Genomic DNA, 12,536 nt, shown 5'->3' with positions numbered 1-12,536 from the left:
TTGCTGCTTCTGGGCCAGGACGACATGCCTTCATTGATGGAACAATGAATTCTGAATTATATCAGAGAATTCTAAAGGAAAATGTCAGGACATCTGTCCATGAACTGAGTCTCAAGTGAAGGTGGGTCATGCAGCAAGACAACGACCCTAAGCACACAAGTCATTCTACCAAAGAATAGTTAAAGAAGAATAAAGTGAATGTTTTGGAATAGTAAAGTCAAAGTCATGACCTTAATCTAATCGAAATGTTGTGGAGGAAACCCACCAACATCCCAGAGTTGAAGCTGTTCTCTACAGAGGAATGGGCTAAAATTCCTCCAAGCCGGTATGCAGGAATGATCAAAAGTTACCGGAAACGTTTAGTTGCAGTTATTGCTGCAAAGGGGGGTCACACCAGATACTGAAAGCAAAGGTTCAGATACTTTTGCCAGTCACAAATATGTAATATTCGATCATTTCCCTTAATAAATAAATGACCAAGTGTAATATTTTGTCTCTTTTGTTTAACTGGTTTCTCTTTTTTTTTCTCTTTTAGGACTTGAGTGAAAATCTGATGATGTTTTAGGTCATATTAATGTAAAAATATAAAAAATTCTAAAGGGTTCACAAACTTTTAAGCACAACTGTAAATGAGTAACAAACACTCCTGCAGGAAGTGGGGATAAACTGATGGGAAAGTCCATACACTCCTCCTATGAAGCAGTGCTACCATCAATAGGAGAATCCAAAAGAACATTCCTCTTGAAGAAACGGCATTCAGAGTGATGGGAGAATCAACATGAGTCAGAAGTTACTGGTGATATTCATTGATTGGAGGGGGATATGAAGTTCTGCACATTAAGAGTCAGATGAAGAAATAAGAAACAGTAGAAAAGCAGATGAATTATTTGATTTCTCACTCTATGGGCTGATATTTGTGCATGACTCTGTATAAATAAAGAAATGTTCCTCATTCTCATCTGCACTCTGTAAGTGCCTACTCTGAAGATGGTGGAAAGTTTTTTTTCCCATGACACCGTATGCACATGCAAGGACCCCAGTACTGCACTGCCACCACAGTTCTGCATCTGCCATGTCTCTCTGTCTTTCCAGTGGGCTCTTCTACTTGTACTTCTATCCCAATACCTTTTAGACCCACCCTAGCTCTATTCTTGCTGACTCATTGGGATAACAGTCATGTATTCAGCATTTTGCTTTGGAGTAGACCTCTCCCAGCACTCTTTCCATGGTCAGGACCACTGCCATGGTGTTTCCAATGTTGTTTTGGATGCTTGACACAGCATTGAATGCCAGCCTCATTCAACGTCAACCTTTATAAACAGTTAAGTGCTGCTAAATCACGTGAAGACATTTAATAGAGTGATGGGCCTTGTCACAGTCATAGCAAAAGGTTTGAATCCTTTTGTCAATGTGAAATTTCAGATTTTCATTTTTTCATTAAAATCGTGTTTTTTAGTCTGATATTATGGGGTACTGAGTGTTGCTTGATTTCACCTCTTGTCTGATTTCTTTATTACACTTTCTCTCTTCAAGGTTAAACTTCATATTGGTTGTTGGTCTCCTTAATCTCCAGTTGTCTTATCGGTTGCTCTTTCACAGCCCCCATTTTCTTCCCCCATACATTAGAGCGGGTCTTACCGTTACCTTGTAGAGGAGATGACTTGCAAAATAATTTTGACACACAGCCTGTTCTTATGCTCTTAAATCTTTGTCTCCTTATGATTTATGAATGTTGTATCATAAGCAGTGGAGACAGAAATTAAAGATAAGATTATCGGAGGAATTACCTCCCCACAGCTGGACAAACACCATCTCCCACGAAGGTCACTTCCATTGACACATTCAGAGGTCAGGAAGTTTTTCTTTTTGATGTCATAAATGAGAAATCCTGAAAAGAATAGCTGAAAATGCAAACATTTTAAACTGTAAATCAAATTGACAATCACTTAGCAGAGCTGTAATTCCCCCGGCTAAAAAAAAGGCAAAACACAAGATGTGCGATGGCAATTTTGGACACATTGTGAATTGTTTGCAGATTAAGTAAAGAACTGAGGATTGAGAAAGAAAAGAAAGGCAACAAAAGAAGAATGTTGTGTGAATGTTATGGCAATTAGGAGGAGATTATAAACAATATTTAATAGGATGGACAGCCTGTAATTAATCCACCAGACACCAGTTGAGCCTTAGCATGTTAAACCTTCCAAAATTCCTCTCATAGCCTCTTGAATTTCTCTGGAACTTTATAGTGTCTGATCACAGATCCCTTAGCTAGTTGGCATTTGTTGGTCTAGAAATTGGCCTAAACTCCTTCCCCGTCACACTAAATAATATGTTCACACTCAGCTAATACTTGAGAGATGAGAAAAAAAAACAGGAAAAGCTTGAGTTGCTGGTGGAAAATGTGTTGGCGATGCCACAAGTGGGCACTTACCTGTTGTGACCTGGGAATTCCTAAAGCACACAGTTTTCTAAAATATTTTCATAGTTGCCCTGTAAAGGAGGAACTACTGTCCAAACACTGACTAGAAACTAATAGGCCCAGGAAAACATTCATAAAAGAGAAAAAGTGCATCCTCACGGAAATAAAGTGTGTTTTGTGCTGCACTTGTGTCTCTGCCTGTCTGTGTTGGGTTACGGTGCCTGTACGTGCTCTGGTGGTCCACAATAGTAATAAATAAAAATTAATAAATAATAACAGTAAAACTAATAATAAACAATAAAAGTAGTGACAAGTATAACAAATGTACTGAATATACTGAACACATATAAACTATTAGGGGCAGATCTGAGGGCTGAGGAGCAGCACAGAGTTCAAAGTCTGGACAGCCGAAGGGGGGAAGCTGTAACAGAACCTGGCAGAACTGGTTTGGATGCTACAGGACCTTCTACCATATGGAAATGGAACAAAGAGTCTGTTGGAGAGGTGATAGCTGTCCTACTGTACATAATTCTTTATAAAGCTTTATAAAGACATCCTCGGTGGATCGCAGAGAAGATCCAATGAACTTTTCTGTAGTGTGCACTATATGTTGTAGGATGTTACAGTCAGAGACACTGCGATCCCCAAACCAAACAGTGATGCAGCTGGTCAGAACGTTATCAATGGTACCTATGTAGAATGTGGTGAGAATGAGAGGAGGTAGGTTTGTTGTTTTTGAGAATGGGAGCAGGTAGGTTTGCCATTTTTAGATGTCAAATGAAGTGGAGACACTGCTGCACCTTCTTGGCTATGGATGAGGTGTTAATTGATCAAGTAAGCTCAGTTGCCAGTTGTCCACCAAGGAATATTGTGTTCTTTACCAATTTCAACACAGAGTCCTCGATGTGCCATATGATATGGACAGAATAGGCATCCTAAGAGTTAACAATCATCTTTTTCATCTTATCCACATTGAGAGACAGATTGTTGCACTTGCACCAGTCGTCCAATCATTGTAGCTCAATTCTGTAAGCTGACTTGTCTCCATTGCTAATGAAACCCACCACCATATTTGCAAACTTGATAGTGTTAGAGCTGTACACAGCCATACCATCATGAGTCAACAGAATGAACAGAAGTGGACTGAGTTCACAGCCCTAGGGGGCACTTGTGATCAGCGTGATGGTACTAGAGATCATGTTTCCAACTCAGACTGTCTCCGTCAGGAAGTTCAGGACCAAGTTGCATAGGGAAGTGGCCTAGCAGATTCAACTTCCCTATGAGCTTCTGTGAGATGATGGTGTTGAAAGCTGAACTGAAGTCCCACCACTGTTAGCCTATTGTTCTGAATGTTGTGTAGCAACCCACAGAGTTTGTCACCTCTCATTCATGTAGGCTTGATATTTTGATTGTCACACAGCCCCTTCTATTCTGTAATGGTCTGGGCCATATACAGTAGATCTTTCCTAATAGATGTGTCTTTTGTAAAAAGAGAGGGGGTGCTACAGCGACCTTCGAAGTGGTCTGGGTATTGGGTACAAAAGAGGTCTTTGCCCACTGCTTACTTACCTTGGACTCCAATGGAGTGAGGAAAAGAGTTCACTTGGTAGGAGGAAGGAAAAGAAGTGCAAGAATGGAGAAAGCTAGACGGTGTAGACATGGGGAAGCATGAAGGGCCTTTTCATTTTAGATTTACTACCTCATTTGTTGTTTTTTTTTATCTTCCAAAGTCCTGTAACCTTCTTTATTCAGTTATAAGAGCAACTTCCTTCTCTTTTATTTTTAGATTTAGATGGTATTTATTTTTAGATGGCATTTTGTGTGTTGTGGGACCTGCATGACCCACATGCCACAACATATGCAGTACATGTTCAAAATATTGAAGGCACACAATGCAATATCACACTAGAGTGAGAGGAGGTGCTGTTGCTAACGTTATTGTCTCTTCTTCAATGCAGAGAAGACGCCCTGTGAGGGCAACTGACTATGCCTTTTCTGGTCAGAACCCTATAAGACCTGGGAGGCATCTAATTGAACCATGACTTGCTAAAGAAGGAGCTCTCAAACAAGGATCTGCTCTACCAAGCCATTGAAAGGGGTGACCTAACTTTATGTCTTTCACTCGTCCACTATATATATAGTTTTTTATAATGTATACCACCAGTCAAAGGTTTTAGAATACCTCACTTTTTTCAGTTTTTCTTCCAGTTTAATCAGTTGAAATACAATGAATGACCTAAAATATTGAAAAGGTAAGCAGTAAACTGACAAAGGTTTAAATTTAAACTTTAGGTTAGAAAAAATTGAAAAAAATGAAACGTTAGTTCATGTGTCTGGCGCTAGGCAGAATGCACAACCCATGCTATTGCTGTTTACATTCTCAGTCACATGCGTGCCTCCTCTACAAGTGGTTGCAGTTTCAATTATATCTCTGTTTATGTTGAGTTAACACGCTTTATTTCAAGCCCAAGATGTTCGGAATTAAGCATGTTCAACAAGAACAAGAAGGACACAGTTAGAAACTCATTAAGGGCAAGTTCTTCTTCACACAGAGAACCACATACAAATCCAAGTGGTGTGGTGCAGTACAGGTTCAATAGGAACCTTCGGTCGGATCTTGTTAACAGCTTGTTCTCGTCATCTTGTCCTAATTGACACTAATGTATGATCTTCAGATATGAGCATCCCATCAGTAGTACCTCTGGCTTAGTGAGGGCTTTTATTTTTATACACTCAAACTGGAGTTGACTCTGGAAATACTTTTTTGTGATGTCTTTTTTTTTTTTGTCTTCGCTTCAAAACCTTCCATGACTCTTCACTGCAAACACTTACTGGGCATCAATATTAAATGACAGGCAGTAGGTGTTGAGTGATGATACGATCCGATTGTTTACTTCATGGATTAGAAGACAATCATGTAGTCTCATTCGCTAGCCGTAAGTGAATCTACTGTACCGAGAGCAGCTGATAGAAAACAGTGGGAACAAAATAACTTTCAGTTGTTTGTTGTCAAAATGTACTAGAAATCTTTCAGGGGTGGGGATCGATCTGTTCTTAACATAATTCTTCTTTTTGTAAAAACTTGATTGCTATGTATGGATTGTAATAAAATTAATAAAAAAAAAATGCACTAGAACTCTATAGCAAAAAATACAAATATTAACTTTTAAAAGCACATTATTGTGTACTGTACAGTACAAATATGTTATCGATAGGAGTTGAGAAGATTAGGTTAGGTCTGTATATGTAGGTTACCTTATAGCGTAATTAGCTGACGGAAAACAAAGGAAACAAAAAATAACTTTCTTTTGTTTATTGTTAAAATACACAAGAAATCTGTAACAAAGCATACATACTAACTTTGAAAAGCATTTTATTGTGTACCATTAACTGTACATGTACATGTTTTCTATAGGAGTTGAGGGTTGGGGATTGCATTGAGTTCATTGGAGGCCTAGATCTACTGGACTTACGAACAAAGTGGACTTGCAGACACGCTCTTGGGATGGAACTCATTCGTATGCAGGGGACTTACTGTATTTCAAATGGGCCTTCTTCAGGGAACAGCTAATGGGTTACAAACTACAGATGTTCTACAGCAATTCAAGTAAATGAGTCAAAGCAAACAATTTCCTCAGGTGTTTCGACTTCTGTTGATTACTTAAATACCCTCCTTTTGTCTTAAAGCAGAGTTGGAACAGGTGATGTTAGTGCACCCTCTGAGGTGCTACTTGATCAATAATACACTGTAGACAGTTGTAAACTCCAGTGATTATGGCAAGAAAATGGCAATTAAGAAATGAGAGGAGACAGAGCATTATTACCCTTATAAAGCCCCCAAGGCCACCAGAATTGCATGTTCTTTTTGAAATCACAACTGATGAGGACAGGGCTCATATTCATGAGCATCTTTTCTTTAAATCTTTTTTGATCTTGGCAGGAGCTCTTGTTTTGGTACCCTTGTGTGCTCTTTTGTTTGTTTTCATTTATTCCAGTATTAACAAGGTTGCCATAGTGGTACCCCAAATCTTTGGGCTGGCCCTTTTGTGTTACACTCACTAAAATGTGTCCTTTCCACGCTATGAACAAGGTGCAGACTTAACTCACATCCCAGTAGCTTAGTGGGAAAGACCTGTTTGGGTAAAGATGACCCAGTTACATATTTGTACTTTTTAAAGTATTAACTGTTTCTTCATCAACAGCAGAACTATCCATTCTACAGAAAGCTGGAAAAAGATGATACGATATCTTGCATACTGATGCTTTCAAAGCATGCTTGTCCATATTCTCTTCACAGGCCCACTGAACCATTCAAAAATATTATTCAGGCAACAGAAGTAATTCTATTTAGCCAATAGTCTGCAAAATGTTTGCTGACAGGGTCATTTTACAAAGCTGCCTCCCAGCTCACTGTCGGAATAATCACTGTTATTTCATTCTTTTCCTCCCCTACAAACAGAACAAAGCTTTAAAAAAAGACTTTCCGATTCTGCGAAGCAGTAGAGAAAAATACAATGAACATGTTTTATCATCTATGACCGTAATTGCATTCCTCACTCTCCAGTTTTAATGGAATGTTATTGAATTGGCACTTTCACGCAGGTTGTTGCAGTCCAACTCTTTGGACTAAAGAAAATGTCAGAGGCAGCATTTCTCCTTGTCAGGGAACAGTGAAATTAACAATGGAAAGGCGAGCTTTAATAGTGACATGGTAGTTATAGTAAATCAACTCAAGATGGATGAGGGCTGGGTAGCAGCACCGTTTAATTGATAGAAATGAGTATTAGAAGTAAGTAAAAGACAGGTCAGTTCAGACGGTGGAGATGACAATAATTAGGTCAATTAGTGACACTGTTCCGGAAGCAGATAATCAATACGGGCATTCAGACATAGATAGGATTCAGAATTGGCTAGATATGCAGCAAAAAAAAAAACAAACTAAAACATATATTCTGAAGACAAGTAATGTTTTACATAAAGTAGGGAAGATAGATAGATAGATAGATAGATCATTATTTGAAAGGGGAGATTTAACTTTTTTTAAAAAAAAGATAAATACGGATATCTGAATGTTATTCCTCATACACTGTTGCTGGGGGCTTTTTTTGTTTTGGATGTGCTCTGTCTCAAGATATGTCAGAGGACTGGGGCTTTGGGAAGTGGGGTCCAGTCTCACATGGGGAGGCAAAATCGGGGGATAGGGGAACTAAAGAGAGAGTGCAAGCTATCTCTAATGTATCTTTTTAATCTCTGTAATTTATAAATACCAATGTAATAATAGCCTTCAGGACAATAACTCCTGCAGAACTTGGAAATTAAGGTCAAAGCTGTCCTATTTTCAGTTAAGACTAAAAAAATTGTAAATAAAAGCTCAGAAGCAATGTCTCATAGACTGGACAGTTAACTTTGTGAGCTGGAACGTTAAAGGCCTGAATTATGAATTAAAGAAAAAGAAAGTTTTCTCTCACCTAACAGGTCTAAATGCTAAAATAGTATTTTTACAGGAGCCCCAATTCTTATGCAAGGATCAGTTTTGGCTGCACAGAGACTGGACTGGCCAAATATTCCATTCCAACTTTATAAAGAAAACTAGAGGTGTTTGAATTCTTATACATAGAACAGTCTCATTTGTAGTATCAGATTGTGATTTTAATAAATATCTATGCATCTAATGTCGATAATAGGGAATTCATGCAAAATGTATTTGTATCCATTCCCAATGTGAACACTCATAAAATTATTAATGGCTGGGGACTTTAATTGTGTTTTTAATCCAGACCTAGATAGGTCTCCTGCCACAAGGGTGATGACATCTAACACTGCAACGACAATTACACAATTAACTGATCATCACTTATCAGACCCCTGGAGATTTCTAAACCCAAACTCAAGAGCACATTCCTTCTACTCACCAGTGAGTCATTTATACTGAAGAATTGATTATTTCTTTGTAGATAACAACTTCTTTCCTAGGTTTAAATCTTGTAAGTATGACGCTATTGTTATTTCTGACCATGCCACCTTGATTTTGGAGCTAAACTCACTATGTCCCACACACTCACCTCGCAGATGGTTTCATAATCCACTTTTATTAGCAGACGAGAACTGTACAGAATTTTATATCCAAGCAAATCGATTTTTTTTAGAGACAAATACACCCTCAGAAGGTTCTGCAGGAACTCTCTGGGAAACCCTAATGGTCTTCTTAAGAGGACAGATTACCTCGTATCTTTTCCACAAAATTAAATTGGAAACCAAGAAGGAATCAGAACTAATCAACGGAATAAATAGAATAGACGAAGAACATGCCAGGCGTCCAAGCGAGATGCTTCATAGGAAAAGGCAGGCTCTGCATTCAAAACTCAACCTCTTAACAGCCAAAGAAACTGAACAACTCGTATTTAAATCAAGACATCATTATTATGAACATGGAGAGAAAGCTAATAAGATCTTAGCTCAACAAATCCACAAAAATAGATAAATACACACAAACACACTACTATCTGAACACACACCAGAATGACTAAAATTGAATGAAAATTAAAAAGAAAGAAAACCTCTGACTTGGCTGTCCTAGTCCCAGTGAGGTGCTATACAGGGGTGTTGCTGTTGGTAAGGAGCCCCCTTAGCATTCCTTGACACATCTCCGCTTGATAATTCATTTCTTGAAAGTCCTCAGTGTTGGTGTGTCATAGAAAGGATGTGCAGTATTGTTACAATACAATACAATTTATTTTTGTATGGCCCAAAATCACACAGGAAGTGCAGCAATGGGCTTTAACAGGCCCTGCCTCTTGACAGCCCCCCAGCCTTGACTCTCTGAGAAGACAAGGAAAAACTCCCAAAGAAACCTCGTAGGGAAAAATGGAAGAAACCTTGGGAAAGGCAGTTCAAAGAGAGACCCCTTTCCAGGTAGGTTGGGCATGCAGTGGGTGTCAAAAGAAGGGGGTCAATACAAACAATACACAGAACAGAACAAATCCTTAATACAGCATAAAAATAAAAATTTTAGAAGTACGGAGCAGAATTTAACAGTAGATGATATCACATAATAAGATTTGAATATTTTTAGAGTCCTGCAGACCTCATCCATCAAGCTGCTTCCCCCATTTGCCATTCCACGGCTAAAACAGTGCTGGGCCAGCCAATCCGATGAAAGGACACCTCTTTCCCATGATCCCTGCGATCCTCCATCAGGGATGACTTTACCATAGGCAGGCAAGCAACTTGGCAGGTGGGCGGTGGCACCAATTGCCACATTTGAGTACCGAGAACAGAAACAGAATAGGTGAGGGTTAGTAATAAATTATAACTATCATGTTGCTTATGTTTTAGTGCTAATGACTAACAACAGAGATGCAGTCTGTACAGTTAATCAGCAGCTCTAGTCAGGGTGTGCTAAGCTGAAGTAATGAGATCAGCCGAGATTTAAAGGCTGAGACTGAAGGGGCATCTCTTATATAAGCAGGAAGACCAGTCCACAGTTTAGAGGCCCTGTAACTAAAAGCTCGACCTCCCATTGTTATTTTATTAATCCTTGAAATCATAAGCAGACCGGCATCTTGAGATCTTAATGTGCGCTCAGGTTAGTAAGTCTTGATAGGTTCAGACAAGTAAGCTGGACCTCGGCCATTTAATACTTTATATGTTAAAAGGAGGATTTTGAAATCTGCCCTAAACTTAACCGGGAGCCAGTGTAAGGATTTAAGAACTGGAGTTATGTGTTCATATTTTCTTGTTCTTGTAATAATTCTTGCACCCGCATTTTGGATTAACTGGAGGCTGTATAAAGAACAGTTTGAACAGCCAGTGAACACCGCATTGCTGTACTCAGTCCTACTAGAGATAAATGCATGAATTAATTTTTCAGAATCCTGTTAATTAAGAAAGTGCCTTAATTTCCTAACATTTTTAAGGTAGAAAAAACATGTTTTGGACAACTTTGTAATATGTGCTTTAAATGACATGCTAGAATCATGACATGCATTGTTCATAATGACACTCAGTTTTGTTTTAATCCTGTCCTTTGAGAGGACTTCCAGGGGATCCAGAGTGCATCCCGTAACTAAGCCTGCCCTTTTAATTAGCTCGTTGATTCGTTGGAGCCCAGTGCACTACAGTGTAGAAAATCACATAAGCTCTGCCTTTTCTCCTATAGTTCCTTTGTGTTATGAGATTAGTCCAAAGTGCTATTAATGTGGAACTCCCAAGCACTTGTAGGAGTGGACCACCTCCACATCCACACCATCGCGCTTTGGAGTGGTGAGAGTCAATAACCAGTTCCTTTATTTAACTGATGCTAACATGCAGACAATTCTTTCTGCACCAAGACACAAAGCTCTCCCCCTGACTTCTCTCCTCGGACTTAATACTCATTATCAACTCACGCTATAAGTGCAGAATCTATATTTATAGTTAGGGGTGTATAGAGTGAAGAGCAAAGGAGACAGGGCCGTTCCTTGTGGTGATCCATTCTTGCTCACACAGTCCTTGAGTCTCACCAACAGTCCATTATTCAAGACCCCATAGGCTCGCCCACCTGCATATCTCTGAGTTCACCCCTTAACAGAGAAGCCTAGTATTCAAGGCATGAGAGAAATCTAAAAACATCATCCTCACACTGCCACCAGCTTTGTCCAAGTAAAAACAACAATATTTATTTCTATAGCACATTTTCATACAAATGATGTAGTTCAAATTGCTTTACATAATGAAGAAAGAGAATAAGACAAAATAAATAAGAAAATAGAATTAGGGAACGCTAATTGACATAGAAGAAAAGTAAGGTCCTATGGCCAGGGAGGACAGAAAAACAACAACAACAAAAAAACAAAACTCCAGGCAGCTGGATAAAAAAATAAAATCTGCAGGTGTTCTGAGGCCATGGACCACCCAGCCTCCTCTAGGCATTCTACCTAACATAAATGATCAGTCCTCATTGTATTCAGGGTTCTCATGGAAGAACTTCATGATGACGGTCATGTGTACTTCTGGCCTTTAATCCATCAATATAGGGACATCACAGTGCTTTGATCGGGTGGTGGTGGTGGCACAGATCGCCACCACATAAAATAGAAAAAGAACAGAAGAGAAAGTAGGGGTTAGTATGGATTGTGGAGCCACCAGGAATACATATACAAAGTATTCCGGTTAAACTAAAACAAAGCTGCGAGAAAGCCATGTTAAAGTAATGAGTTTATAGCAGTTTTTTAAAGTGCTCTACTGTATTAGCCTGGTGATTTTCTATTGGTCATCTAGTCCAGATTTTAGGTGCATAACAGCAGAAGGCCGCCTCACCGCTTCTTTTAAGTTTAGCTCTTGCAATAATAAGCAGACCCTCATTTGAAGATCTAAGGTTATGATTTGTAGTCTAAGGTGAAAGGCATTCTGAAATATAGGACTGAATGAGATTATTTAAGGCTTTGTAAACTATAAGCAGCATTTTAAAGTCAATTCTAAATGACACAGGTAACCAATGTAGTGACATCAAAACTGGAGAGATGTGCTTGGATTTTCTTTTTCTAGTTAAGATTCTAACAGCTGTATTCTGCACGAGTTGTAATCGATTGATGTCTTTTTTGGGTGGTCCTGAGAGGAGTACGTTACAGTAATCTAGCCGACTGAAAACAAAAGCGTGAACTCATTTCTCAGCATCTTGCAAGGTAGGAGTAAGCCTTGTGGAGCAGATAGATAACTGCATCCTCAACTCCAATGTTTGTCTGATAGGCAGAGGGCTCAGGTGGTCTACCACAAGAGGACTCATATAGTCCAATATCAGCCTTGGAAAGGTCTTCATGATGTGAGACGTATGTGCCACTGGTCTGTGAGCCTGGCTGCATTCTACACCCATTCTCTTTGTTAATAACCTTGATATTATTTTTTTTTTATCAAATTCTCCTTACTGAACACATTAAGTTTAAATAATAAACCGTAAAGGGTGAATGATTGAATGAAACCTTGTATTGAGCAGAATTCAATCAGGGAAGGGTCACAAAATAAGCACGCACCATTCAAAGCATAATTAGAGAATCATTTTCAAAAAACTTAATTTTTGCTTGCCCACACTACAATTCTGATGCTGTAAAGGTACTGGAGTGCATTTTTAAAAGTCTTAATT

This window comes from Polypterus senegalus, chromosome 11 (assembly GCF_016835505.1).
Source record: "Polypterus senegalus isolate Bchr_013 chromosome 11, ASM1683550v1, whole genome shotgun sequence".
Classification (NCBI taxonomy): domain Eukaryota; kingdom Metazoa; phylum Chordata; class Cladistia; order Polypteriformes; family Polypteridae; genus Polypterus; species Polypterus senegalus.
This window is presented reverse-complemented; position numbering follows the sequence as displayed.